Raw genomic sequence first — 25,294 nt, forward strand, 5'->3', positions numbered from 1 at the left:
CTCCAGGACAAGTGGACTGGGCCATTTGATGTGGTAGAGTGCAAGAGTGAAATCACCTACCTGCATGTGAACCAGCTCAAGCCACACTTTGAGTGGACTGAATTGTCCATGCTCCGAGCAACAGATGATGGAGTGGAGAAGAGAGAGAGTCTCTTCCTGACATCTTGTCTGCTGGAGAAAAGGATGGGTTTGTGGAAGTAGTGAACCTCTTTTCCACCATGATCCCAGAGCAGCAGAGGGACTGTTGCCAGGTGCTGGGTCAGTTTGCCTCCCTGTTCTCTCTGGTCCCAGGGGTCACACACTTGTGTACACACCCTGTGGACACTGGGGACAGTCCTCCTGTTAAACACAAAGGAGCAGATTTATGGAAAGTGTCACTGCACCGAGTGCAGCGCAACTTTCCCTGCACCCCTTAGCACCCTCCTACCACCACCATGTGAGCGCCATATTTAAAATACAGCACACCATGGAGCAGGTTAGGGGGTAAGAGTGTCATTTTTTATGACGCTATTGATGTACTCTGCAGGAGTAGCGCCAAAATATTTGCGCTACTCCTGCAGAGTACATAGGGGCCCATTCTAAAGAATGTAAGCTCCCTTTTAATGCCTGCTCTTGAGCAGGCGTTAAAAGTGCCGTAATAAATAGCGCAAGTAAATCTCATAGATTTCCTTGTACCATATAACCGGCTCCCCTGACGGGGAATTCCCCCTTTGCATACATTATGCTTGCGCAGGCATAATGTAGTGCAAAGGTTTACAGAGTGGCGCATAGCATGCATTGCACCACTCTGTAAATATGGCACGGGGATTTTGGCCTCCTTACGCCACATTAACATCAAAATAAATTACTTTAATGTGGCACAATGGCGCTAGGGGCCGATGAATATGCCCCAAAGTTTACAGAGTGACTGACAGTGTAAGGGCCAACATTAAATATGAAGGCCCTCATTACGACCCTGGCGGTCAGTGATAAAGTGGCGGTAATACCGCCAACAGGCCGGTGGTAACTACCGCCAAATTATGACAATGGCAGAAAGATCTCCGATAGACAGCCAATATACCACACCGACTGCCAGGGCGGAAACAACAGCCACCACGGTGGTAGCCACCCACAGCCAGGCAGAAGTCAATGTTCCACCCACCATATTAAGACCCTGAAAACCGCCACCTATTCCGGGGCGGTACCAACGACATCAAAACCCTGGTGGAAACTGAGCTCAGAAGGGAAAGGACTCACCATTGGAGACACAGGGAACAACCAATCCGCCATGGAACCTGAACTGCATGTCTTCCCCATGATATTCTACGTTCTGCTCCACCACGAACACCAACGCCGGCGAAGACGACGACTTTGAGTACAGCTGCCTAGCACACAAGGGGGGGAGGTAAAAGACAGCAACACACACACACAACACACACCCCACACACACACCCCATACACACAACCAGATGCACAGGAAAGCAAGTTACTCCCCGTAAATTGTCTGAATAAAGCAAGGACAAAATGATTTTGCAAAAGTGAATGTAATGAGATCAATACAGTATGAAAAATAAGTTAGGCAAGATACTAGATATATACATATGAACAGAAAAAGGGACACAGCCCAGTCCACAATTTGCGAAGGCCTCATGGACACAGGCCAAAGTCCAAGGACACACATGTCACCTGCTTCAACACGGACAGAACACTGCAGGGGCATCAGTTGGTAAATAGGCAGGCACCTCAGAGGGATGGGGGGCACCTCAGCTGGGAGATGTAACAAGACCACTGGTTCTGGAGGGGGAAACATGCCCTGTGCTTGGTCCTGGGGAGTGCAAGGCCACAGTCTCTCAGGTGGGTGACTCGCCCATTGGTTCTGGAGGGGGCAACATGCCTTGTGCTTGGTCCTGGGGAGTGCAATGCCACAGTCTCTCAGGTGGGTGACTCGCCCACTGGTTCTGAAGTGGGCAACATGCCCTGTGCTTGGTCCTGGGGAGTGCAAGGCCACAGTCTCTCAGGTGTGTGACTCGCCCACTGGTTCTGGAGGGGGCAACATGCCCTGTGCTTGGTCCTGGGGGGGTGCAAGGCCACAGTTTCTCAGGTGGATGTCATACCTACTGGTTCTGGAGGGGGCAACATGCCCTGTGTTTGATCCTGGGGAATGATGGGCCACAGTCTCTCAGCTGGGTTTCATACCCACTGGTTCTGGAGGGAGCAACATGCCCTGTGCTTGATCCTGTGGAGTGCAAGGCCACAGTCTCTCAGCTGGGTGTCTTGCCCACTGGTTTTGGAGGGAGCAGGCCGCACAGCAGCCCATGGAGACAGGATTACATACCGTCCGCCGGCGGTGGCGGCTGCACAGTGGTGGTGCTGCTGGTGGGAGGAGGGTCCTGCCCATCCCCTTCAACCTTGGATGGCTGCAAAGTGGTGGTGCTGCTGGTGTGGGGAGGCTCATGCCCATCCCCTGCAACCTCGAAGGGCTGCACAACCATGGTAGGTGGTGGGGGCTCCATCACAGTTCCTGGTCCAGGCCCCTTGGGCTTCCTGCCTGCTGGTGCAGGCTCCTTGGCCTTTAGGGTGGCATGTGAAGGCTCCTTCCCCTTCAGGACATGTGGCCTGGATCCCTTTCTACCACAAGTGGGTGCGGTGATGACTGGGCCCGTGGACTGTGTGGCTGAGGTGCTTGGCTGGGTTCTTCCTACCCTGGCTATACGTGAAGGACAGAGGAGTGGGGCAGGGAAGAGGTCAATGTTGGGTAGGAACAGTTTTTTTGGGACATTGGGACGGGAAGAGGGAGAGGAAAGGGAGTGGAGGATGAGGGAGTGGTTGCTGGAGGTGTCTGTCTGCTGCTTTTGGGTGCAGGTGCATGGGCTGTATGCTGTTGTGAGGTGGATGGCTGTTGGGTGTCTGATTGCTTGCGTTTGTGTATTCTAGGAGGGGGGACAGACACAGTGGGAGAGGACACAGGGGACGTGTGCATGGCTGTTGTGGATGTGTCCACCAGTGAGATGTGTGTTCTGATTGGTGTGGTGATGCTGGTAGTGGATGATCAAGTAGTGCATGCAGGTGTGAGTGTGGACGTAACTGGGTGGGAGGTGGAGGTGGAGGAGGAGGTGGAGGAGGAGTAGGGGAGACAGTGGAAATAGTGGATGTTGGTGTGTCTGCAACTGGATGATGTTTGTGTGAGTGCCTGTGGGATGAAGTGTGGTGCTTCTGTTTGCCTGTGACACTCTTGAGTGTGTCTTGTGTGCATGCTCGCCTGTATGTGTGCTTGGGATAGGTTGGGGTTGAGGGGAATGGGACTGGACAGTGGAAGTTGGAGGGCAGACGGTAGGAACAGGGACAGTGGCTGCCTTCAGTGAGGAGGCCAGAGCCTGAATCGATCTCTGTTGGGCCACCAATCCAGTGTGACTGCCCTCCAGGAATGCATTAGGTTGTTGCATCTGGGCTGCCGGCCTCTGGATGGCATTCACAATGGTTGAATACCCTACAGAGATGGATTTCAGGAGGTCAATAGCCTCCTCACTCAGGGCAGCAGGGTTCACTGGGGCAGGGCCTGAGGTGCCTGGGCGAAGGAGATGCCCACCCTCCTGGGTGAACGGGCACGGGCAACACAATGAGGGGCTGTTGGGAGGGCAGCGCTGGTACGGGGGTGGTGGCTGTACCTGTAGCTCGGGTGGTCACAGAAGTGCCCGCCATCACCAGGGAGCTTCCATCGGAGGAGGTATCTGTGACATAACTGTCCCCTTCAGTCTCCTCCGTGGTGCTCCCCTAGCCCTCCGTCCCACTGGTGCCCTCAGCGTTGGTGGACTCTGCCTTCTGGGTCCTGTGGATGCAGATCCCTCTGTCACCAGTGTAGGAGGTTGGCCTGGTTTGTAGTGGGTACCTTGGGTACTTACACCTTATACCAGGTCCAGTTATCCCTTATTAGTGAAGTGGTAGTGTTCTAGCAGCTTAGGCTGATAGAGGTAGCTATAGAAGAGCAGTTTAGGCTGAACTAGGAGACATGCAAAGCTTATGCAATACCACTTATAGTTACACAGTACATATACACAAGTAAAGACAATACTCAGTGTTACCAAAAATAAAAGTATTTATTTGGGTGACACAGTACCAAAAATATCTGAGAGGCAGTACTCCTTCTGGAAGTAAGTATTATACACAATATATACAATAGACACCAAAATAAGCCACGTAATTATGTTGCATAGGCTCTCATTATTCTAATGAGACTACTGGATTTTGAGCGGTAGAATCGCCCGCGGTGTGGGAGACTGTGTCTAACCCACTGCGGGTGACACCTGTCGCTCCAATGCGGGTTTTGCTCTGGCTAACTAGCAGTACCTCATCTCCACCCAAGGATAGGGATGATTGGGCAGCCGAGCGCATGACATACTTGACTCCTCAGGGAAGTCGTGGTCACTCAGGTCCCATCCGGTTCTCTCATTAACAGTTCAGTCTTACATATAAATGACAAAGAGAAGCAGTATATTTTTCAATAATAGGTTTAATAAAACGACTGCATCTTAGATAGCAAAGCGTGGGCTGCAATAACCAGGACGACACAACATGACAGTATTAAAATTGTGACGAGAAGAGTGAAGCATAAAAACAATGCTATCATATCATATTGTCACTGTAATCAATGGACTAGCTCCTACCTAAGCTAAGATTGAGCACAGTGTGTTAAGCTCTAATTCTGCCCTTCAGGTTCCCCTGGGAAGACATCAACCCCCATACATGAGCAAACGCCTACAGTCTACGTTAGCATCTGTAGCGAAGCATTCAGCAACAAGCATACAGTTGAGGTTCCCTGGCTGGAATCTCCCTCTAACCTGTAAGGGACAAGGAAGTGTATTTATAACAACACAGCTGATATTCCAAGAAAATGTCCCTACATAAAGATGTGTATTTTCTACGGATGTTAGAGATTAAACTTCTACCACGTTCACCGGCAATGTACTGTTCTGTAGCCTTGGAAGAACCACAGAGTGATCAAGAATGTCTTGTTTGAGAACAGAGTGCTGGCATAGGCAAAAACAGATAAACGGAAAATAAAACAAGACCGTAAAAATGGTTATTGTAACAATAATAAGACGAAGCTGAATAAAATATATCTAGGTTAAAGTGCACAGCGGCCTAGTGTGTTAAAATAATGTGCATGGAGCTATGACTAAAATGGCCACACAACAATTAGACATAGGATAGTGCAAACAATAGGAAATACCATAGAATGCAATGGGAGAAAATAGGTCTCGGGGCAACACAAACCATATACTAAGAAAGTGGAATGCGAATCACGAATTCCCCCCTAGACAATTGTAGTGTGTGCAGAATCGCTGGGAGAGCAAGAATACAGTAAAGGTAAGTAAATTACCCCACCCCAGAGCCCAGGAAAGCAGGAGTAAAGTACTGCAAGTTTCCTTAGGACACACTACACCTTGTGATATGGATTACTGCAGTAACCTACCAAGTCTGCAAACAACAACTGCTGGAGTCCTGGACCTGAAGACCTGCAAAAGAAGGGGACCAAGTCCAGAAGTCGAAAGAAGTTCCAGGAAGGTCAGGAGCTTCTGCCAACCCAGAGGAGGGTGCAAAAGAAGAGTCCCCGGTTGGACAAAGACTGCAGGAATACACCCTAGGAAGATGCCAGTGGGTTCCTGCATGATGCAAATGATGTCCCACGACATGAAGATGGATGCAGATGTGATTTTGTGTTGGAAGTCGCGAACAACCCTTGGTTACGACAAATGTATGTTTTGTATCAAAATGGCGCTGGCTGGACCCAGGAGGAACCTGTGGGAATTAACTCTATGTGAGGAGGAAGAGGGGGCTCTCAGCACTTTACAGAGCCCTCAGGATGCTAGACAGCACCCACCGGAGTCCCAGGACACAGGGACAAAGGAGGTGAAAAAAACACAGTTGGTACCGCACTGCAAAGAAGGGTCCCACGAAGCCGACAGCAACTCTGTGAGTTGAGCTTCACAGGATAGAGTGCTGAAGACCTGGACCAGGCTGTGCATGAAGGAATTTTGCAAATAGTGCACAGAGGCCTCAGGAGGTGAAGAAGTCACATGGCACAGGGGTACTGTAGCTCTCAGGGAAGGCAAGGTCTTACCTCCTCCAAATTGCGTCAGCAGGATCTCAGAACTGTCTGTGTCAATGGGGTCCACCCTTTGTGTTTCTAGGAGCACGCTCATCGCTGTGAGAGGAGTCCAGGAGTACCGGTTGTCGACTTGGAAGGTGCCTGCATGAGCAGGGGAGTGACTCTGTCATCCCACAGGAGATTTCTTAGGTCCGTCTGGTGCAGGGTGAAGACAGGGAGTCCTCAGAGCATGCACACTGTGGAAACTGTTGCAGTTGCTGGCTGGAGCTGAAGTTGCAGAAGAAAAGTTTCCCTTGTGGATAGTTTGTTGCTGTTACAGCGGTTCCTGGAGCAGGCTGCGGTTGATCCGAGGTCAGAGGATTAAGTAGTATTTGCAGAGGATTCCTGCTGGAAACTTGCAAGTAGAATCTGAGGAGAGCCCACGGGAGAGATCCTAAATAGCGCTGAGAGAGGGATTGGCTACCTGATCAGGTAAGGACCTATCAGGAGGGGTCTCTGACGTCACCTGCTGGCACTTGCCCGCCGGGAGCCCTCCAGAGTGCCCTTACACCTTGCAAAGCACGATTGCTGAAGTCTGGGACACACTGGAGGAGCTATGGGCACAACCCCTAGGATGGTGATGGACAGGGGAGTGGTTACTCCCCTTTCCTTTGTCCAGTTTCATGCCAGAGCAGGGGACAAGGGGTCCCTGAACTGGTGTAGATTGGCTTATGCAAGGAGGGCACCATTTGTGCCCTTCAAAGCATTTCTAGAGGCTGGGGGAGGCTACCCCTCCCCGGCCTGTAACACCTATTTCCAAAGGGAGAGGGTGTAACACCCTGCTCCCAAAGGAAAAGCTTTGTTCTGCCTTCTTGGGACTGAGCTGCTCAGACCACAGGAGGGCAGAACCCTGTCTGTGAGGTGGCAGCAGCTGTAGCTGCAGTGGAAGCCTCAGAGAGCTGGTTTGGCAGTACTGGGGGTCCATACTGGAGCCCCCAGGATGCATGGAATCGGCTCCCCAATGCCAGATATGTAATGGGGGGACAATTCCATGATCTTATACACCTTACATGGCCATATTCCGAGTTACCATTGTGAAGCTACATATAGGTATTGACCTAAATGTAGTGCACGCGTGTAATGGCATCCCTGCACTCACAAAGTCCCGGGAAATGGTCCTGAATTATGTGGGGGCACTTTTGCTAGTGCAAGGGTGCCCTCACACATAGTAAATTTGCACCTAACCTTCAGCAAGTGAAGGTTAGACATAGAGGTGACTTATAAGTTACTTAAGTGCCATGAAAATAGCTGTGAAGTAACTTGTGAGTTATTTCACGCAGGCTGCAGTGGCAGTCCTGTGAAGGGGTTTGTCTAAGCTCCTTATGGGTGGCAAATAAATTCTGCAGCCCATATGGATCTCCTGGAACCCCAATGCCCTGGGTACCTAGATACCATATACTAGGGTCTTATAAGGGGGGTCCAGTGTGCCAATTGAAATTGGTAAATGAAGTCACTAGCCTACAGTGACAAATTTAAAAGCAGAAAGAGCATAAGCACTGAGGTTCTGATTAGCAGAGCCTCAGTGACACAGTCAAGCACCATACAGACAAACACATTAGGCCATAAACCATGAGCACCAGTGAGACAGGCAAAAGCATACTGACATACAGTAAAAATGGGGGTAACATGCCAAGAAAGATGGTACTTTCCTACAGGCAGTGCCTCTGCTCCTCCGCTAGATGATGCTAATGCACATAAGGACATGATGGCAAAACAAAAACGGGGTGGAATGAGACAAAGGATACACTTGGTCAATGGCTGCACCAACACCACCGTTGGTATACACAGCACCCTCACACACAGGGAACAGCCCAACGCAATATGCTTTGCACTACCAGAGAAATAGTTAGCGGCCAAGGCATGGGGAGGGGCACACACTGCCTAATGCAGCACACCTGGGACCCACGCAGCCCTGACCAGTAGTGGATGCCTACGAGCTAGGTAGCTACATTTGCCCTTCTGCACCCTACCCACCAGGGGACCTACGCTGCAATGTCAGGCCTGGCCTAGGGGAACCCACTGACACACATCCCCCACCTGGATACCACCCTACCATGCGTAAGTTGTAATGATGGGCACTGTACTCACCACCTTGTGGCTGCTGTGATGCCCTTAAGCGCCCATCCAGCTCAGGATAGACCACCTCCAGTATGCGGGCCATCAGGGGGGGGTCAGGGTTCGACGGGCACCCCTTCCTCGTTGGGAGGCCATCCACAGCTGGGCCTCTGGCATCTTCCGTGCCCAGCGTCTCAGGTCCTCCCACCATTTGCGACAGTGTGTCCTCTGCCTGCCATAGACCCCCAGGGTCTGCACCTCCTTGGTGATGGCACTTCATATACCCTTCTTTTGATGGGTGCTGACCTGCAGAGGCAATAAACACAGGAAAATAGATTTAGACAAACAGTCCAGCCTGTTACACATATGGCCCACCATACCCGTTTCCATCACCATTTAAACACACAATGCCCAGCACACAACCTGTACACTGCCCAGAGGACATCCACCCACCCCCCTTACATGAGGCCTTCACACACACAACTCCATGCATTCATGCCACATGCATCGTGCTCACAGTGTACTTACCTGTTGGTCTGGAGGCCCATACAGCAGTCCGTACTGGGGTAGGACCCCATCCACCAGTATCTCCAACTCCTCCGACATGAAGGCTGGGGCCCTTTCCCTGGTCACACGGGCCATGGTAGGTTCCAGACACATGTCACAGCAGCTCATGCAGTGTAGCTCCTCTCCTATGGAAGGTCAGGTAGCAGGTGAGGAATATGATAGAAAATGGCGGTCACGTCTGCGGCGGTGCATACTGTCACCACCGGCGTAAATCACCTTTGGCCACTGTACCCCATAGGGCCCAATTATAACCAATGAGGAGTCGCACGACAACAGTCAGCGGAATTACCCCACTTCCACTTGTCCCTCCACACAGGACAGGTGGACACCATTTTGGGGGGGGGGGGAAGGCCCTGGAATAATGCTGCGTCACAAGAGAAATTAGGACATACCGGACAAATCACAATGACCCATTACATGTTTACAGGATGCAAAGTTCTGTTGTAGCTCCATTGTTCAGTATGTGACCGGATCCCCACTCTTGTGTCCCTTAGATTGCTACTGCTACGGATGAATAGGAGATGGAGACATACCCCTGTGTACAGATCCCTGGTGGACTTGGCAACACTGGAGGACAGGCACAGTCTCCTCACCTATAGACTGGACAGGGCCACAATCACAGAGCTGTGTGCCCAATTGGAGCCTGACCTGATATTTGCTATCCGTCACCCCACTGGGGTCCACCCTCTTGTGCAAGTGCTATCTTTACTCCATTTCCTGGCAACTGGTTCTTTCCAAGTGACAGTGGGCTTGGCAGAAGGAATGTCACAGCCAATGTTCTCAATAGTGCTGACAAGAATATTGTCTGCCCTGATTAAACACATGTACAGCTACATTGTTTTCCCCCAGCTTAAAGATTTGGCCACAGTGAAGGCTGAGTTCTATGCAATGGGACATATCCCCAACATATTTGGGGTGATTGACACATATTGCATTTGTTCCCCCGCCAGAATGAACAGGTGTTCAGGAATCTGAAGAGTTTGCACTCTATGAATGTATAGATGGTGTGCCATGCGGACCAGTGCATCTCCCACGTCAATGCTATGTATCCTGGGTCAGTGCATGATGCCTTTGTCCTGAGGAATAGCAGCATCCCAAATGTGATGGGCCAACTACAGAGGCACAGGGTGTGTCTAATAGGTGAGCCCTGGTTCCCACCCAGTATATGTTGGTGTATGGGTATGGTGTGGGCCATATGGGATAGTGTGTGGCTAAATCTTGTCCCTTAATATTTGCAGGTGACTCTGGTTACCCCAACCTATCAAGACTGCTGACCCCTGTGAGGAATGCCAGGACAAGGGCAAAAGAACGTAATGATGAGGCACATGAGCGAACCAGAAGGATAATTGAAAGGACCTTTGGCCTCCTGAAGGCCAGGTTCTGGTGCCTCCATCTAACAGGTGGATCACTGTGCTACTCACCAAAGAAGGTCTGCCAGATAGTGGTGGCATGCTGCATGTTACATAACCTGGCCCTCAGAAGCCATGTCCCATTCCTGCAGGAGGAGGAGGCTGGAGATGCCTGTGTGCCAGCAGTGGATGCTGTGGACAGTGAGGATGAGGAGGCAGAGGATGAGTATGAGGACAACAGAACATCTGTGATCTGACAATAGTCCAAATAACACACAGGTAGGACAGTATTGCTTCACATTTTAATGACATTTTTTTGAATATGTGTGGAAATGGCATGCTGATATTTTCCACTTCTATGCCCACTTACTGTTTCCTCTGACAATTCATTTTGCAGATGTTGGTGACCTCATATACACTCCTGGTGTGATAACTGCAGCCAGCTACAGGTCATTAACCTATGCTCATTTTCTGTACAGTTAATTTGCAATGTTTGTACCTGTTTCAATGAATACATATTTGATATACATGACATACTCCAAACTTCTTTTTTTTCCAAGGGTGTTTATTGAAGTGCTAAAATATGGAGGGGTAAGTGCAATGGGATGGGGCGATGATGGAGGAAAGTCCAGGGTATTGTTCCAGTCTGTTTGTAGCACAGGTACATTTTCCAAGGGGACATAGGAAGGGGAGCAATGGTAGTTCAAGGTGGACAGGGTGACAGGGTGGGACACAGGGGTGACAATCAGGAGAGTCTCATTTCCTGGCGGGCATCTTGGCAAGTGTCTCTGGCTTCTGTCTGGATCGCAGGGAACGTTTGCGGGGTGGTTCACCTTCTGCAGGGAGAGGGGTGCCGGTGGCCTTTGAGTCCTGTGGCGGGTCCTCCTGGCCATTAGCGGCAGTAGAAGTGAAAGGCTGTTCAGATGTCTGGCTAGTGACAGGGGCTCCCTGGTGTGAGACTGCCTCCCTCATAATATTGGCCATGTGTGCTAGTACCCCTGCTATGGAGATCAGGATGTTGTTGATGGCCTGCAAGTCCTCCCTGATACTCTGGTACTGCCCCTTCTGCAGCCGCCTGTTCTCCTGCACGTTGTCCAGGATCTGGCCCATTGTGTTCTGGGAATGTTGGTAGGCTCCCAGGATCTAAGCAAGTGCCTCCTGGAGAGTCGGTTCCCTGTGCCTGTCCTCCCTCTGGCGCACAGCACTCCTCCAGTTTCCCTGTTGGCCTGTGCCTCTGTCCCCTGAACCGTGTGCCCACTGCCACTGACCCCAGGTCTCTGATTGTCTTGGGTATGAGGTGTGGCCTAGGGTCCCTGTAGAGGTGGACACACTGCTGATTGACGTGTCCTGGGAACAGAGGTATGGGTATGCTGGGTGGGTGCTGTGGTGGTGTTTCCTGATGGGGGAGGCTCTGTGGTGGTATGTGACTGGGCCTGGGTAACCGGCTTTCCAGTGGTCCCTGATTGGCCAGGTAGGTCATCCAGATCCTAAAGATGAGAGTTGCTGTCATCACTGTGGGCCTCTTCAATTAGGGGACTGGATATTGCTGGCACCTCCTCTCTGCTGACAATGGCTGGGGTACCTGTGGGGATGTAAATAATGTGTATGGTTTCTGTGTCTGACCTATTGTGCATCCGTGGCTTGCCTTCTTTGCTTAGATTTGCCCTGGCAACGTTCACTGGTGTACGTTGGTATATGGTGGGATAGTTAATTCTCTATAGTGTGCATGCTTTAGTGATGAGTGTCCATGCAGGGCTGTGAGTGGTTTCCATGCATTGGTAGAGCATGTAGGTCTTGGCATTGGGATGAGTGAGATGTGATGGTGGGGTGTGTGGGAAGTGGTGGAGTGATGGGAGTGACGATGAGGGTGGGAGTATGTGATGGCATGCAGGTAGGGGGGTGATAGTAGTAGAGAGTTGACTTACCAGAGTCCAGTCCTCCTCTGACTCCGGCCAGGCCCTCAGGATGCAGGGTTGCCAAGACTTGCTCCTCCCATGCTGTTAGTTGTGGGGGAGGAGGAGGAGGTCCACCGCCAGTCCTCTGTACAGCGAGCTGGTGTCTTGCTGCAATGGAATGTATCTTCCCCCGTAGGTCGTTCCACCTCTTCCCGATGTCATCCTTAGTTCTTGGGTGCTGTCCCACGTTGTTGACCCTGTCCACAGTTCTCCACCATAGCTCCATCTTCCTAGCTATCGATATCTGCTGCACCTGTGCTCCAAATAACTGTAGCTCTACCCCGATAATTTCCTCCACCATGACCCTTAGCTCCTCCTCTGTGAAATGGGGTGTCTTTGTGGTGCCATGGGTGTTGTGTGAGGTGTGTTGGTGAGGGTGTGTTGGGTAATGTGTTGGGGTGTGTGATGTGGGGTGTGTGAGTGGTGTATAGGTGTGAATAGTGTGTGGCTCTAGTTGTGTCAGTGGTCTTGATGTCTCTCCGCTGGCAGTGGTTTAGGTTGTGGGTAATGTGGGTGTGTGTTTTATGGTGATGTGGGTGTGTGGGTGTGGTATGTGTATGGGTGTCTGGTGTAAATTGTCCAATGTGGTGTTGTTTTGTTTGTGTGTGTCCATTTTGACCACTACGGTATGTACTGTCAATGGTTTACCGCCGTTGAATGTCCACCATGGTGATTCCTGGGCCATAATGTGATGGGCATTGTTCTGTTGGCGTAACGGTGTGGGTTTTGATACCACCACTTTATCACTGATGATTGGGCTGGCGGATTTGTGTATGTGGCTGAATACTGACGGATTAGTGTGTGTGTCATAATATGGTGAACGGATATCTGCGGCGGTAAAATGGCGGCAGTCAGCATGGTGGTAAGTGCGATTTACCGCCAATGTCATAATGAGGGCTGAAGTCTCTAAAATGTTAGAGTTGGGGGTTATTGAGTTTTCCAGCATCCCTTGGGCCAGCCCAGTGGTTTTGGTCCCAAATCCGGCTGCTCCTGGTGCCATTCTAGAACTCAGGTTCTGTGTGGATTACCGGGCACTCAATATAGTCACCGAGACTGACACGCACCCTATCCCCTGAGCTAATGAGCTCATTAACCGGTTGGGAGCTGCCAAATACCTAAGTATGTTTGATCTTACCTCTGGGTAGTGGCAGATTGCCCTATCTGAGGGGGCTAAGGAGAGGTTTGCATTCTCCACACCAGATGATGTCCTTTGGAATGATGAATGCCCCTGCCACCTTTCAGAGGTTGGACATTGCTTTCTTTAGTTCCACACTTGCAATACCTTTATAAAGTGTTGGAGGCCCTGCAGAAGGCAGGCCTCACTGTTAAGGCTAGCAAGTGCCAAGTAGGGCAGGGTTCTGTGGTGTACTTGGGACACCAGGTAGGGAGTGGCCAGGTAACACTGCTACAGCCAAAAATTTAACCCATTCTGGCTTGGGAACCTGCCAGAACCCAGACTGAGGTGAGAGCCTTTTTAGGTCTCACTGGATACTATAGGTTTGTCAAGGGGTATGGCACAATTGTTGCTCCCTTGAATGAGTTAACTTCCAAAAAGCATCCCAGAAATGTGATCTGGACTGAGTCTTGCCAGACGGCTTTTGATGCCTGAAGGTTGCCTTGTGCACAGCACTCGTGCTGAAGGCACCTGACTATTCCAAGGAATTTGTGGTGCAAACAGACGCCTCAGAGCATGGTGTTGGAGCACTACTCTCACAGCTTAGTGAAGAGGGCCTAGAGCCTGTAGCCTTCATCAGCAGGAGGTTACTTACTAGGAAACGTAGGTGGGGTGCAATTGAGCGTGAAGCTTTTGCTGTGGTCTGGGCACTGAAGAAGCTAAGACCCTACTTGTTTGGGACTCACTTCCGGGTTCAGACAGACCACAGGCCCCTCAGATGGTCAATGCAGCTGAGGGGAGAGAATCCCAACCTGTTTAGGTGGTCCTTCTCCCTGCAAGGAATGGACTTTACGGTAGAACACCACCCTGGCACTGACCACGCCAATGCTAATGGTCTGTCCAGATTCTTCCGCCTTGGTGATGAGAACTCCCATGAGGTTGGGTAGTTGCTCCCCACTTTCAGCTGGGGGGGACACGTGTTAGAAGTGGCATCATTGGCATGGTGTCCACATACTTTTTTCCTCTTCTTCCCATGTTGTTTCTGTGTGATGGACTCTGTTGCTGTTTTTGTTTGCTCTGGACCCTTTACCACTGCTGACCAGTGCTAAAGTGTAAGTGTTCCCTGTATAAATTATATGTGTACATTGGCTTATCTGTGATTTCCATATTTGATTTACTAGTAAGTCCCTAGTGAAGTGCACTAGAGGTGCCCATGGCCTGGAAATCAAATGCTACTAGTGGGCCTGCAGCACTGGTTGTTCCACCCACATTAGTAGCCCTGTAAACATGACTCAGACCGGCCACTGCAGTGTCTGTGTGTGCAGTTTTAAACTGCCAATTCGACTTGGCAAGTGTACCCACTTGACATATCCATAAGGTGCTGATTTCCTTTGGGAACAGATAGACATGTGGAGTTTGGGGTCTCTCAACTCACAATTTAAAAATACATCTTTTAGTAAAGTTGGTTTTTAGATTGTGTTTTTGAAAATGCCACTTTTAGAAAGTAGGCATTTTCTTGCTTAAACATTGGCCTGTTTGCACCTTTCTTCTAGACAGTGACACAAAGGGAGCTGGGGTGTAGCCTGCATATCCTGATGAGCCATCTGTGCAGGAGTGGAGGGAAGAGTTGTCACTTACACCTGAAAGGGCTGTGCCTGCCCTCACACAATGCAGTTTCCAACCCCCTGGTGTGTGTTTGTGGCCTGGCCCGGGCAAGGCAATCCTGAAAACAAGAGAGACGTCTCTTTGAAGTAGGCCTACTTCAAAGGCAGAAAGGGGTATAAGAAGAGCACCCAAAACCCATGAAAATCAGATTACTTTGGAACCAAAAGGAACTTGTGCAAGGAGAGCTGGAAGCTGGAGGATGAGTACTGCCCCTTTGCCTATGACTGTGCTGTGCTGTGTTGTCATGCAGTAGCTGCCTCTGCCTGAGAGAGGACAAAGACTGACTTTTGTGAAGGATCTCCAAGGGCTTGAACTGAGCTTGCCTCCTGTTGTTGAAGTCTCAGGGACATCAAAGACTTCTCTCTGTCAGCACCTGGACTTTCTGCTAAGAGTCCTCCCTGCCAAGTGGTGCCCGAACCTGTCTCTGGGCCCTGGAAAGGTGAAGCTGGTGGAAAAGGGCAGAAATCCAAGCAAAGACCGCCAGGCGGGGAAAAGTTCAATGCACCACCCGCGTCATTGCTAATAAATGATGCGCCCTGGCCTCACAGCTAAAATCGACACTCCACCTGCATCACGGCTGGGAGATCAACACAACGCGGCTGGAGAAACGACACGCAACACCCGCAGCGGCTGCTGCTAATGATGCAAGCCCCCACGCAGTGCGGTTTCATGACACCGTGCGACCGGATTTCAATGCAACATCGCTGGGTGTGGAAAATCGATGCAAAGCCTGTCCGGACCCAAGGTGATCGTCGGGATCGACGCATCACTCTGTTGCAGGAGAGAAGAAATGATGCACACCAACCCTACCGGTGGGGGAACGACGCATGTTCTTGCTTGCGGGTGAAAAATCGACACATCGCACGCCTTTTCCGATGTACCCTCGCGCATGTTGCTTTATTTTGACTCTACCCAGGTATTTTTGTGCAGTAACAGCGCTGTCACTGTTTTCTAAGTATTAAGACTCTTACTCCCATATTTATACTTTTTTGCGCCACATTTGTGTAATTTTTTCACACAAAAGCGGAGCAAACATATAAAATATAATTCTCTTTTGTAAGTTTGCGTCTCTTTTGCGTCAAATGCGGCGCAACAAAAGTATAAATATTGGCCTTATTCTTTTTAAAATTCATAACTTGACTTGTGTATGTCGGATTTTTGTTGTTTTTGTCTTGTTTTGTTTAGATAGATATTTCCTATTTTTCTAAACCTGTGTTATGTCATTTTGTAGTGGGTTCACTGAATTACTGTGTGTGTTGGTAAAAATACTTTACACCTTGCTTCTGAAGTGAAGCCTGCCTGCTCTTGTCAAGCTACCAAAGGGGTGGTGGGGGGATTAACTGAGGGTGATTCTCCTTTACCCTGACTAGAGTGAGGGTCCTTGCTCGGACAGGGGTAACCTGACTGCCAACCAGAGACCCCATTTCTAACACTATCCTATTGAATAAGATGGAGGTGGGGTTGTGTTCCCAGGCAGTGGGCCTGCAATGCTGACATTCCTAAAGCTGGAGGGATGAGGCCAAGATACTGAAGCAAGTGAAGATGAGACAAGGCTAATTTATAAATTAAATTAATCCTTTGGCTGATCCTGGGACTGTCGACCAGGCTTCCTGAAGCACTGCCATTTGGTGAATGGTAGAAGTGAAGTGCAGGACTGCAGAATCTTTTGTGCAAGATGAAGGAGACCTCTTGGGCAACACCCAGTCTTTTGGTATATGGCAGAAAATTACACATCGTTTTGCCTCTGTTGTGGGTGCTGCAAGCAGGAGGCAACTCTACTGTAAGGAGACTGACTATGCACAAAGACTGTGTCTGTAGAGTAGCCCAGAAAGGACACTTGAAAGAAGAACCACCCCTAACCAGTTCTGAAAGTGTAGACAATGGATGTATATCTCCTGTCTGCTGTTACTACATAAACATGGAACCCTACTAGCCTAATAGTTCTAGTTCGAAGTTCTGTATGACCATGGAAATGTGTGCTTCTAAGAGAACTCTGATAACTGCTGTGTAACAGGGCTGGTGTCTACCTGACAGCCAGTTTCTCACAGCAGAGAAAATATCCCAAATCTAGCCCTTGTAGGATCTGTACATCTGACCTGAAGAAACCACAGCAACACCCTTGTTGTGTGAATGCGCGGGTGCGCGTATGTATGTCAGTATGTGTAGATGTGTGTGTGAATGGATGTATGCATGCGTGGGTGAATGTGGGTATGAGTATGTATATGCATGTGTATGATGGTGTGTGAATGTGGGTGTATGTCGTGGAGGGGTTTGGAGTGGGAGGGGCAGGGTGGGGGAGGACTCTGTGGAGGAGGAGGGGGTGGGGGAGACCCCTATCAGTGACAAGGAAGGGATTCCCTGTTACTGATATTGCCTACTGCCATGGTTTTCATGGCGGTAAGGAAGCCACGAAAACCATGACAGTAGGCGGGGTCGTAAACCCACTGGTGGGACAGTGACGGCCGGATGGCTGGAGACTGAAGTCTCCAGCCAGCCGGCTGTTACCGTCTTGGCGGACGGAGTGGTACATTGGCGGTTTGGCTTGATCCAAACCGCCAATGTCATATTTTGGGGAAGGATACCATCAGCCTGTTGGCAGTACTCTTCTCCAAAATACCGCCGTCCCCAGAGTCATAATGAGGGCCCAAGTAATTTACTAAGAAGTGAACACGTGAACTGACAGAGACTGAACGTATCTTGCAATAGAGGGGTGTTCCGCATCTGCATGATATTCAGACTACTGTGTTGATCCATGAGGCAAATAGATTAGACCAGAAAGTAGAGAAACCAGAGCAAGATAGTGAATAGACCTGAGCAGAACACCCATGACAGTAAACTGTCTCTTGCAAACATTGTGTGTGTAGTATTCCATTCCAGTGTGCATGAAAGTATTTGTTTTCTTGAATGTAAGTATTCGTTGGACAATCAATTATTGTGCTACTGTGGACTGTTGAGTTCAGCTTGAGCAACCCCATGCTACCTCCCCAAGAAGCCTGTGACTGTATGCTATCACTGTGATTAAAGTACTGACCCCAGAACACCAGAAGTAAACAAACTCATCTCTCAAAGTTGAGGCCCCTGCTTGCCTCATGGCCTCTCTAACAGGGTCTGACACACTTTCTGGAAAGAAAACTCATGTAGTTTTAAGAAGGATAACAAGGGGGCAGAAGTCTCCTCTTTATTAAGCAAACAAGTGTGAAAACAATATAAATAGTTCACGCCACACAGGGTCACTGTAATAACATCCCTGACCATAAACATGCTCTATTGTTGCAAGATCTGCTGTGAGCTGCTAAAGATTGTAACCCAGAGTGGGTTTTTGAAAATTATTTTTTTCTGTGGCATGTTATTTTATGCTATGGTAATTTTTTGTAGTGCACTAATCACTCGAGAGGGTATCCAGGTGTTTTGACGGGTGTGTAGGTTTGAGGTCCCCAAGGTACAGTTGAGGGACAAAACTACCAAAATAGATGGTAGTGATACCAGAGTGTACTTGCCTTCTAGTTCTGTCCAAATTTGAACTATTTGTATTGCAGGGTTTTTCTAAAAAGAAGTGTGACTTAACATTGTCTAAGGCTGGAGACAGATTATGATAAAGATTAAGAGGTTTGAGACTTATGGCAACTACTGATCACCCTGCCAACCCAGTTTATTTTCAGTTTCTGAAATATTGACCATGAGACGGTGACGGATATCCCATCTGCTGAAATCTAAATCCCATGATATCGTATGGGACTTAGATTTCTGTGGACAGGATATCCATCACTGTTGTGACGGAGTAACTTGTTCACCAATATCTAAATCAGGCCCTAAATAGTTCAGAATTTCTTTGCATTTAATATAGTGGGACAGACCATCAATATTCAAGGATAGTTTGAAAGAGTTTGGACATTATGGGTTAAATAGTTGGCCAGATGCAGCACAGGCAAATGCAAGAGCAGTGGGTGCGCTAATTCCTTGGAAATCAGACCTAGACACTTGAGTGTGAATTGGGTGGCTAGATGGTGGCTCTAATGGCCCTAATAAAAATACTGAGACAGATACTTAGGTAGCATCATAAGACACAGAAAAAAGGAGGAGAATGAGGAGGATGAAAAATGGCATTTAATATAGTGCAAAGTGGAAAAAAATTAAGGGCCATATTTATACTTTTTGACGCTAAACTGCGCTAACGCAGTTTAGCGTCAAATAAATTAGCGCCGTCTAACGCCATTCTGAAGCGCCATGCGGGCGCCGTATTTATAGAATGGCGTTAGCCGACCGGCGCTGCCTGATGTGCGTGGGAAAAAACCACGTACACCAGGCAGCGCCGGCGTAGGGGAAAATGGCGTATGGGCGTCTCAAAATGGGGCAAGTCAGGTTGAGTCCAAAAAATCACCTTAACCTGATTTGCGCCATTTTTTTACGACGCCCATCCCCCATTAACATGACTCCTGTCTTAGCAAAGACAGGAGTCATGCCCCCTTGCCCAATGGCCATGCCCAGGGGACTTCTGTCCCCTGGGCATGGTCATTGGGCATAGTGGCATGTAGGGGGGCACAAATCAGGCCCCCCTATGCCACAAAAAAAAAATAATACTTACCTGAACTTACCTTAATGTCCCTGGGGTGGGTCCCTCCATCCTTGGGTGTCCTCCTGGGGTGGGCAAGGGTGGCAGGGGGTGTCCCTGGGGGCAGGGGAGGGCACCTCTGGGCTCATTCTGAGCCCACAGGTCCCTTAACGCCTGCCCTGACCCAGGCGTTAAAATCCGGCGCAAATGCGGGGTTTTTTGGCCCGCCCACTCCCGGGCGTGATTTTTGCCCAGGAGTATAAATACCACGCACATGCCTGGGAGTCATTTTTTTAGACGGGAACGCCTACCTTGCATCTCATTAACGCAAGGAAGGTGTTCACGCAAAAAAATGACGCTAACTCCATGGACTTTGGCGCTAGACGCGTCTAACGCCAAAGTATAAATATGGAGTTAGTTTTGCGTCGAAATTGCGTCCAAAAAAACGACGCAATTTCGGCGCAAACGGAGTATAAATATGCCCCTAAGTATATTCCAACCAAAGACGGGCAGTCATGTCCACCAGAACCACTTAGGGTTTTAATAGCCAGGCTGCACTCCCAGCAGGGGAAGCCTACCTTAAAGGAGATGCTGTGTGGATATCAAGGTACAACTATGGACCAGAAATAGTATAGAAGTGAAAATGATGTTCACAAATGAAAAGATAATATAGGAATAAAGGAAGGAAGGGGGGCCCAGTGTGATGGTTCATATTACATAGCTGAATCTTGTGGGCCCTATGAACTCTACTGAACTCCAGTATGGATAAGGGTTCCTTATTCTCCATTCATGGTATAAGCATGGTAGAAGTTCTGCCTGTAAGCTGAACATGTATTTTTTCTGATTTCACTGGCTAATAGAGGTGTACATCATCTCTGCTAAGCCTGTCGTCCAGCTCAAAGTTTCTTCCTTGCAGGTGCCACTGGTGATTGCCCCAGTCACGGATTCTGTTTATCTGGCCTGCCAGGTCATATAACCTCTGTTCAAAGTTATCCTGGTTTCACTGTAATGATGCTATGTCTGAGTTAATCAGTGTAATGCTTCTAAATACAATCAATGTGTTTTCCTCTGTTAAGTCCACAGACATACTGAAGTCCTTAAGTTCCTTCATGATTATTTCCATGGTGAGGTGACGCCCAGCTTCTTAGCATGAGGCTGGGCACTGGACTAAGAAGCACCCTCAATAATGACTCAGAGAATAGCGGTTACCTGAAAATTTTGTAGAGAGCAACAGTGCTGAGGAATGGGCAGATAAGGAGATCTTTCAAGCTAATACAGTTGTTAATATGGGCAAAAGAGGCTGTAAATCAAAGTGGATTCAATGAGGCCTTGGTCTTACCTTGTCAGAAGAACACAACATCAGGGTGGCCATCAAGCAGTCAGGCCAAAGTTGAGCTACCATCATTTATATGAAACTCCTTCCGTCAGGACAGGTGAGCAGAATCAACAGCCTACTCAGCGGTCTCACATGCGCACCAGATGAAGCAGTTGAGAGGGAGAGCAGGGGTGAATGGATTACCACAAGAGGTGGGCAAGCCATACGGAGATGCCCCGACAATAGGCCAGCTACTCTCCTGCCCTAAATCCAGTAAATACAGCCAGAGAAAAAGACGGAATTCACCCAGAGTCATTAGAACAGGACATGTGCATAATTGAGGCCCTGGTCACTTGTGACTAATCTACTGCCCGCATGTTGCCCCTACCTAGAAATTATGGCTCATGATGCCCCCCTGCTAGAGGGCTCTGCGGGATCATCTAACCAACTAAGGAACAAAGACCTGCACTGGCTACATGCCAGATAAATATTCCCAATATCAGCAGCAGATCGACAGATCAAATTCTATTGACACTGAGGGTGGGTTGAATTGGGCCAGCTAAAAAATCACTTGTAGGAGGTTGGGTCATTATTAATTTTAGGCATCCTAGGAGTGTGGGAAGGACCTTACATGATTCTCATACAACCCTTCATACCAAGGGTAAGATATCACTTCTCCCTCCAGGCTTTTTCTATAAACACCTATCGTCTGTCTGAGTAGGCCAGACCCCACAGCCTGCCTTCTACCCATCAGTGGAAATTAACTCACACTTTCAAATACATTTGAGCCACTGTGTTCATTGCAGGATATAGATTAACTTGCTGACCCTTTAGTAGCTGTAGGAGACCCAGAATTGTCCAATCTATTTCCTAGGTAGTTGCAGGGCCCCAAGCAGTAGCTATAGTCAGGATGATATTGAAAATCCCATGCCCCAACAAGGTCATGATGCAATCTATGGCATTTTATCATGGAAATTGCTGGGCTTCAGAATACAGTAAACTCAGATGGCTGGCTGAACATCACCCTGTTCTCACATATAATTTGAATTCAATAGACCTGGCAGGTGGACCCCATGCATATTGAGGGTTTTTACTCAGTGTTTACCCCTGTCATTCCGTGCCCAACTGGGCGAGTGAAGGGTGAGCTTCAACTGTTGGTTTCTAAGTTGCTCCAGGTGAAGATAAAAAGATATGACGTATCCTCTCCCAATTATCAATGTGTGCGGATGAATTTTAAGGGAGGGTCTGATGTGATCATTATATTTACTACACTAATGTGTTTGGTTCAACACAGGTGGTGTTCTGAGTTCTTGGAATCAGACTTTGATATATTCCTCAGGCGATCCAATATTAAATATCCTATTATATTGGTCGGAAATTTTAATATTCAGAGATGTTATCACCCAGGAAAGCAGGTTTGTGGTTTTATGAATGGTGCAGGTGGGGGTTCTTTGCATTTTTAACATAGAGAATATGAGAACCATTTAAATAATTTGTTATGTCAGCATGATTAATTACTTGCGGAAAGATCCAGGAATGTGAGCAGTTCACAGATATACACATTTATGGGGGTAAGGAGAACCACATACTGATTAGCTCACCTCTAGGAAAGTAGGCCTTTGAGTGGGTGTGCCAGTCTCTGAGTGGGTCTGTGAGTGGGTGGGAGAGTCTCTGAGTGGGTCTGTGAGTGAGTGTGTGATTGTCAAAGTGGGTCTGTGAGTGGGTGTGTAAGCATCTGAGTAGGTCTGTGAGTGGGTACATGAGTCTCTGAGTGTGTCTGTGAGTGAGTGCATGAGTGAGCCTGAGTGGGTCTGTGAGTAGGTGCATGAATGTTTCAGAGGGTCTGTGAGTGGATGAGTGAGTGTCTGAGTGGGTGTGTGAGTGGGTGCATGAGTGTCTAAATGGGTCTGTGAGTGGGTGCATAAGTGTCTGAGTTGGTCTGTGGGTGAGTAAATGAGTCTCTGAGTGGGTCTGTGATTGGATGCATGAGCGTCTAAGGGAGAGTCTGAGTGTGTCTGTGAGTGGGTGTGTGACTGTCTGTGTGAGTGTTTCAGTAGCTGTGTGAGTGACTCAGCCAAAAAGGAACCTCACCTGCCCTATTATCCAACTAGGGTCCACAGGTTAGCACAAAATATCTACCCAAGTGGAATTCTTTCTACCTCATTGGGTAAATGTACAGTGTGCATTTTATCCTACAGCCACGTAATGGAGCACAAGGAAATGTCAAGTGACCTTGTTTGCATTTGGCAACATGATTGTTCCTCATGCGTCTTTCGCCCGCATTCTGTGATAACATGAATCCTCCTATAGAGAGCCCAATGAGACTACAAAGGGGTAAATATCCACCAAACCAGGGTCCTTTCTTTTATCTAGATGAAGTAAGAGCTTATTTGTTTTGTGCAGATGTCCTCATATTCCTTGGCATCAAGAATGTGCCACCAAAATCGGCGGCAAATGCATTGGAAGGTCATTTGGTAAGCTGTCCATCGTAATGGCAAAATGCAGGGAGACCTTTGGATACAACTACAGTAAGGTGGTCAGCGCAGGGCCAAGGGGGGTGCAGCTTTCAGGTGACTTGTACATCTGCATTCTCATAGCAATTTTAAGGGAGAACCATGGATTCTGCTCTCACCAGGAGGGGACAAGAAAGAACCTACTCGTCACAGTAACATAGAGATTGAGCTGCAGTAGACGAAAGAGACATTCACCTCCAGGAAGGATTTCAGATCGTTTTTTAATATGGAATCACTGAGTAAACACACTTGATTTGCCTTTGCCAAGCCCAGGTGTTAGGATCATTTGTCCTTTCCAGAAGCGGAGCTTCAACTGCAGCATCTGCTACCTTTATATTTGCTTCCTGCTGAGATTTAATTTCTGTCAAATGAGCATGATGACCAGAATTGAAGCTCACCTGCCCATTTATCACAGTGACTAGATTTTCACCAAATGTCTAAATTTCTACCAGTTAGTTAGTAAGTGATACCTCGCTACGCGACTGACCAATGTCCAGGAGGAGTGCCATGTGGCCCCCCTCCCCGGCCTGATTATGGCCCCAGGGACCCCATCCCCCAGGGCCTAGCCTTAAAATATATATTATTTTTTTGGGGTGGGAGCTGTGCACCCGCCCTCCTTGGGCCGATCTTGGATACGGGGACCCCCTCCCCTGGGACCCAGCCATGTCACCTGGGTGGCCCCTAGGGCACCTAGTCACCACCGCAGGGGACCATGGGGGGAACCTCAAGGCCCCTGCAGTCCCAGGCAGCTACCCACCTCCTGCAGGAGCCAGCATTCCTGTCACACACAGGGAGCTGCTAAACATGCAGCTCCCTGTCTGTGAGAGCAATAGTTTCCTCTTTTTCCCCACCCACATGTCTGCGAGCAAGGAAAGAGAGGAAACCACCACTCCCAGCAAGCGAGAGCTATTTGACACCTAGCTCTCACTTGCTGGGAGAGGAGGTGTGTTTGCTCTGACTTGAGGGGAGCTGTTAAAGCTCCCACTAAGTCAGAGCAAACAGCTATGCCATGGGGTGGGCAGCCCGGGACATAGCAGGAGGCGGCCCTGGTGGGTGGCCATTACTGGCTCCAAATGGGGGGCTGCACTGCCTCTTTTCAACATTTCATTTGCCCCCCCACATTATTAATTGAGATATATATATATATATATATATATATATATATATTATTTAAATATGACACAATTGAAGGAGGGTGGGGTTGAGAACAAACAAGAATGGCCTGTTTCTCAATTCAGGTAATGGCTGACATTCACAAGTCATCAGCTCTTGTCTTCAAGCCCATTACTAGTGTTAACATTATTATTCATTTGAATGTCTTTCCTTGTTATGCTCCCCTTCTTTAGGTGTGTCTATGGTAAAACAAAAAACAATTGTGCTGGGGAAAACTTGTGTACAATAACAAGAAATTCATATCTGCATACATGTAAAAGCATAACAAAAATATCAATCCCCAGCAGTCTGTGAATCGTGCATATTTCATTTGACTGAGAACTCTGAAGTGCACCCTTGACCCCATACAGCAGAGGCTGCCTCCGTGTGGCAGAGAATGCCGGAACACCTGTGTTACACCTCTGCTTATATGGAAGGTTCCCCGTTTGATGATATGTTTATACTTTCTGGTCCTATCAATGCATGGCATTGTTGGGTAAAAGGCCATTAGCTACAGCTCTCTGACAAACCAGCTCAGGGTGCTGATATGGGGTGTTCACAAAAATGTGTAGTTATTCATCTAAGAACTGTCAAAAATGCATTTCTTGTATCTTCTTTCACTACAGGGGATTATTTCAGAAACATCCTACTATTAATAGGAACTTTCCATTTTCATAACAATTCATACCACAAATGACCACTACAGTATTTCATAGCACTGTTATATGAACATGTGATTTCAAGGTTACAAAACACCATTAGGAGGTGTAATTCATTTACTGTGCTAGCTGGTTGTTGCTAGAAATTAATGCTAACTAGCTGTAGTAAAGGGAATATGTGTATGCAAAAAAAAACGAAAATCACCTCCAGAACCAAAAGGAATATATTATGAGTTTTTGAAATAATTCTTCCTTGATAAGTATTTTTAATTTATGT

General features: G+C 48.5%; 1 protein-coding gene across 1 annotated transcript in view; it reads left to right on the plus strand.

Moving 5' to 3' along the window:
• LOC138296315 (amine sulfotransferase-like) overlaps positions 1-25,294 on the plus strand; it is a 532,156-nt gene that overhangs the window by 159,735 nt on the left and 347,127 nt on the right. The gene's annotated exons all lie outside the window — the stretch shown is intronic.

Source organism: Pleurodeles waltl, chromosome 5 (assembly GCF_031143425.1).
Source record: "Pleurodeles waltl isolate 20211129_DDA chromosome 5, aPleWal1.hap1.20221129, whole genome shotgun sequence".
NCBI classification, from domain to species: domain Eukaryota; kingdom Metazoa; phylum Chordata; class Amphibia; order Caudata; family Salamandridae; genus Pleurodeles; species Pleurodeles waltl.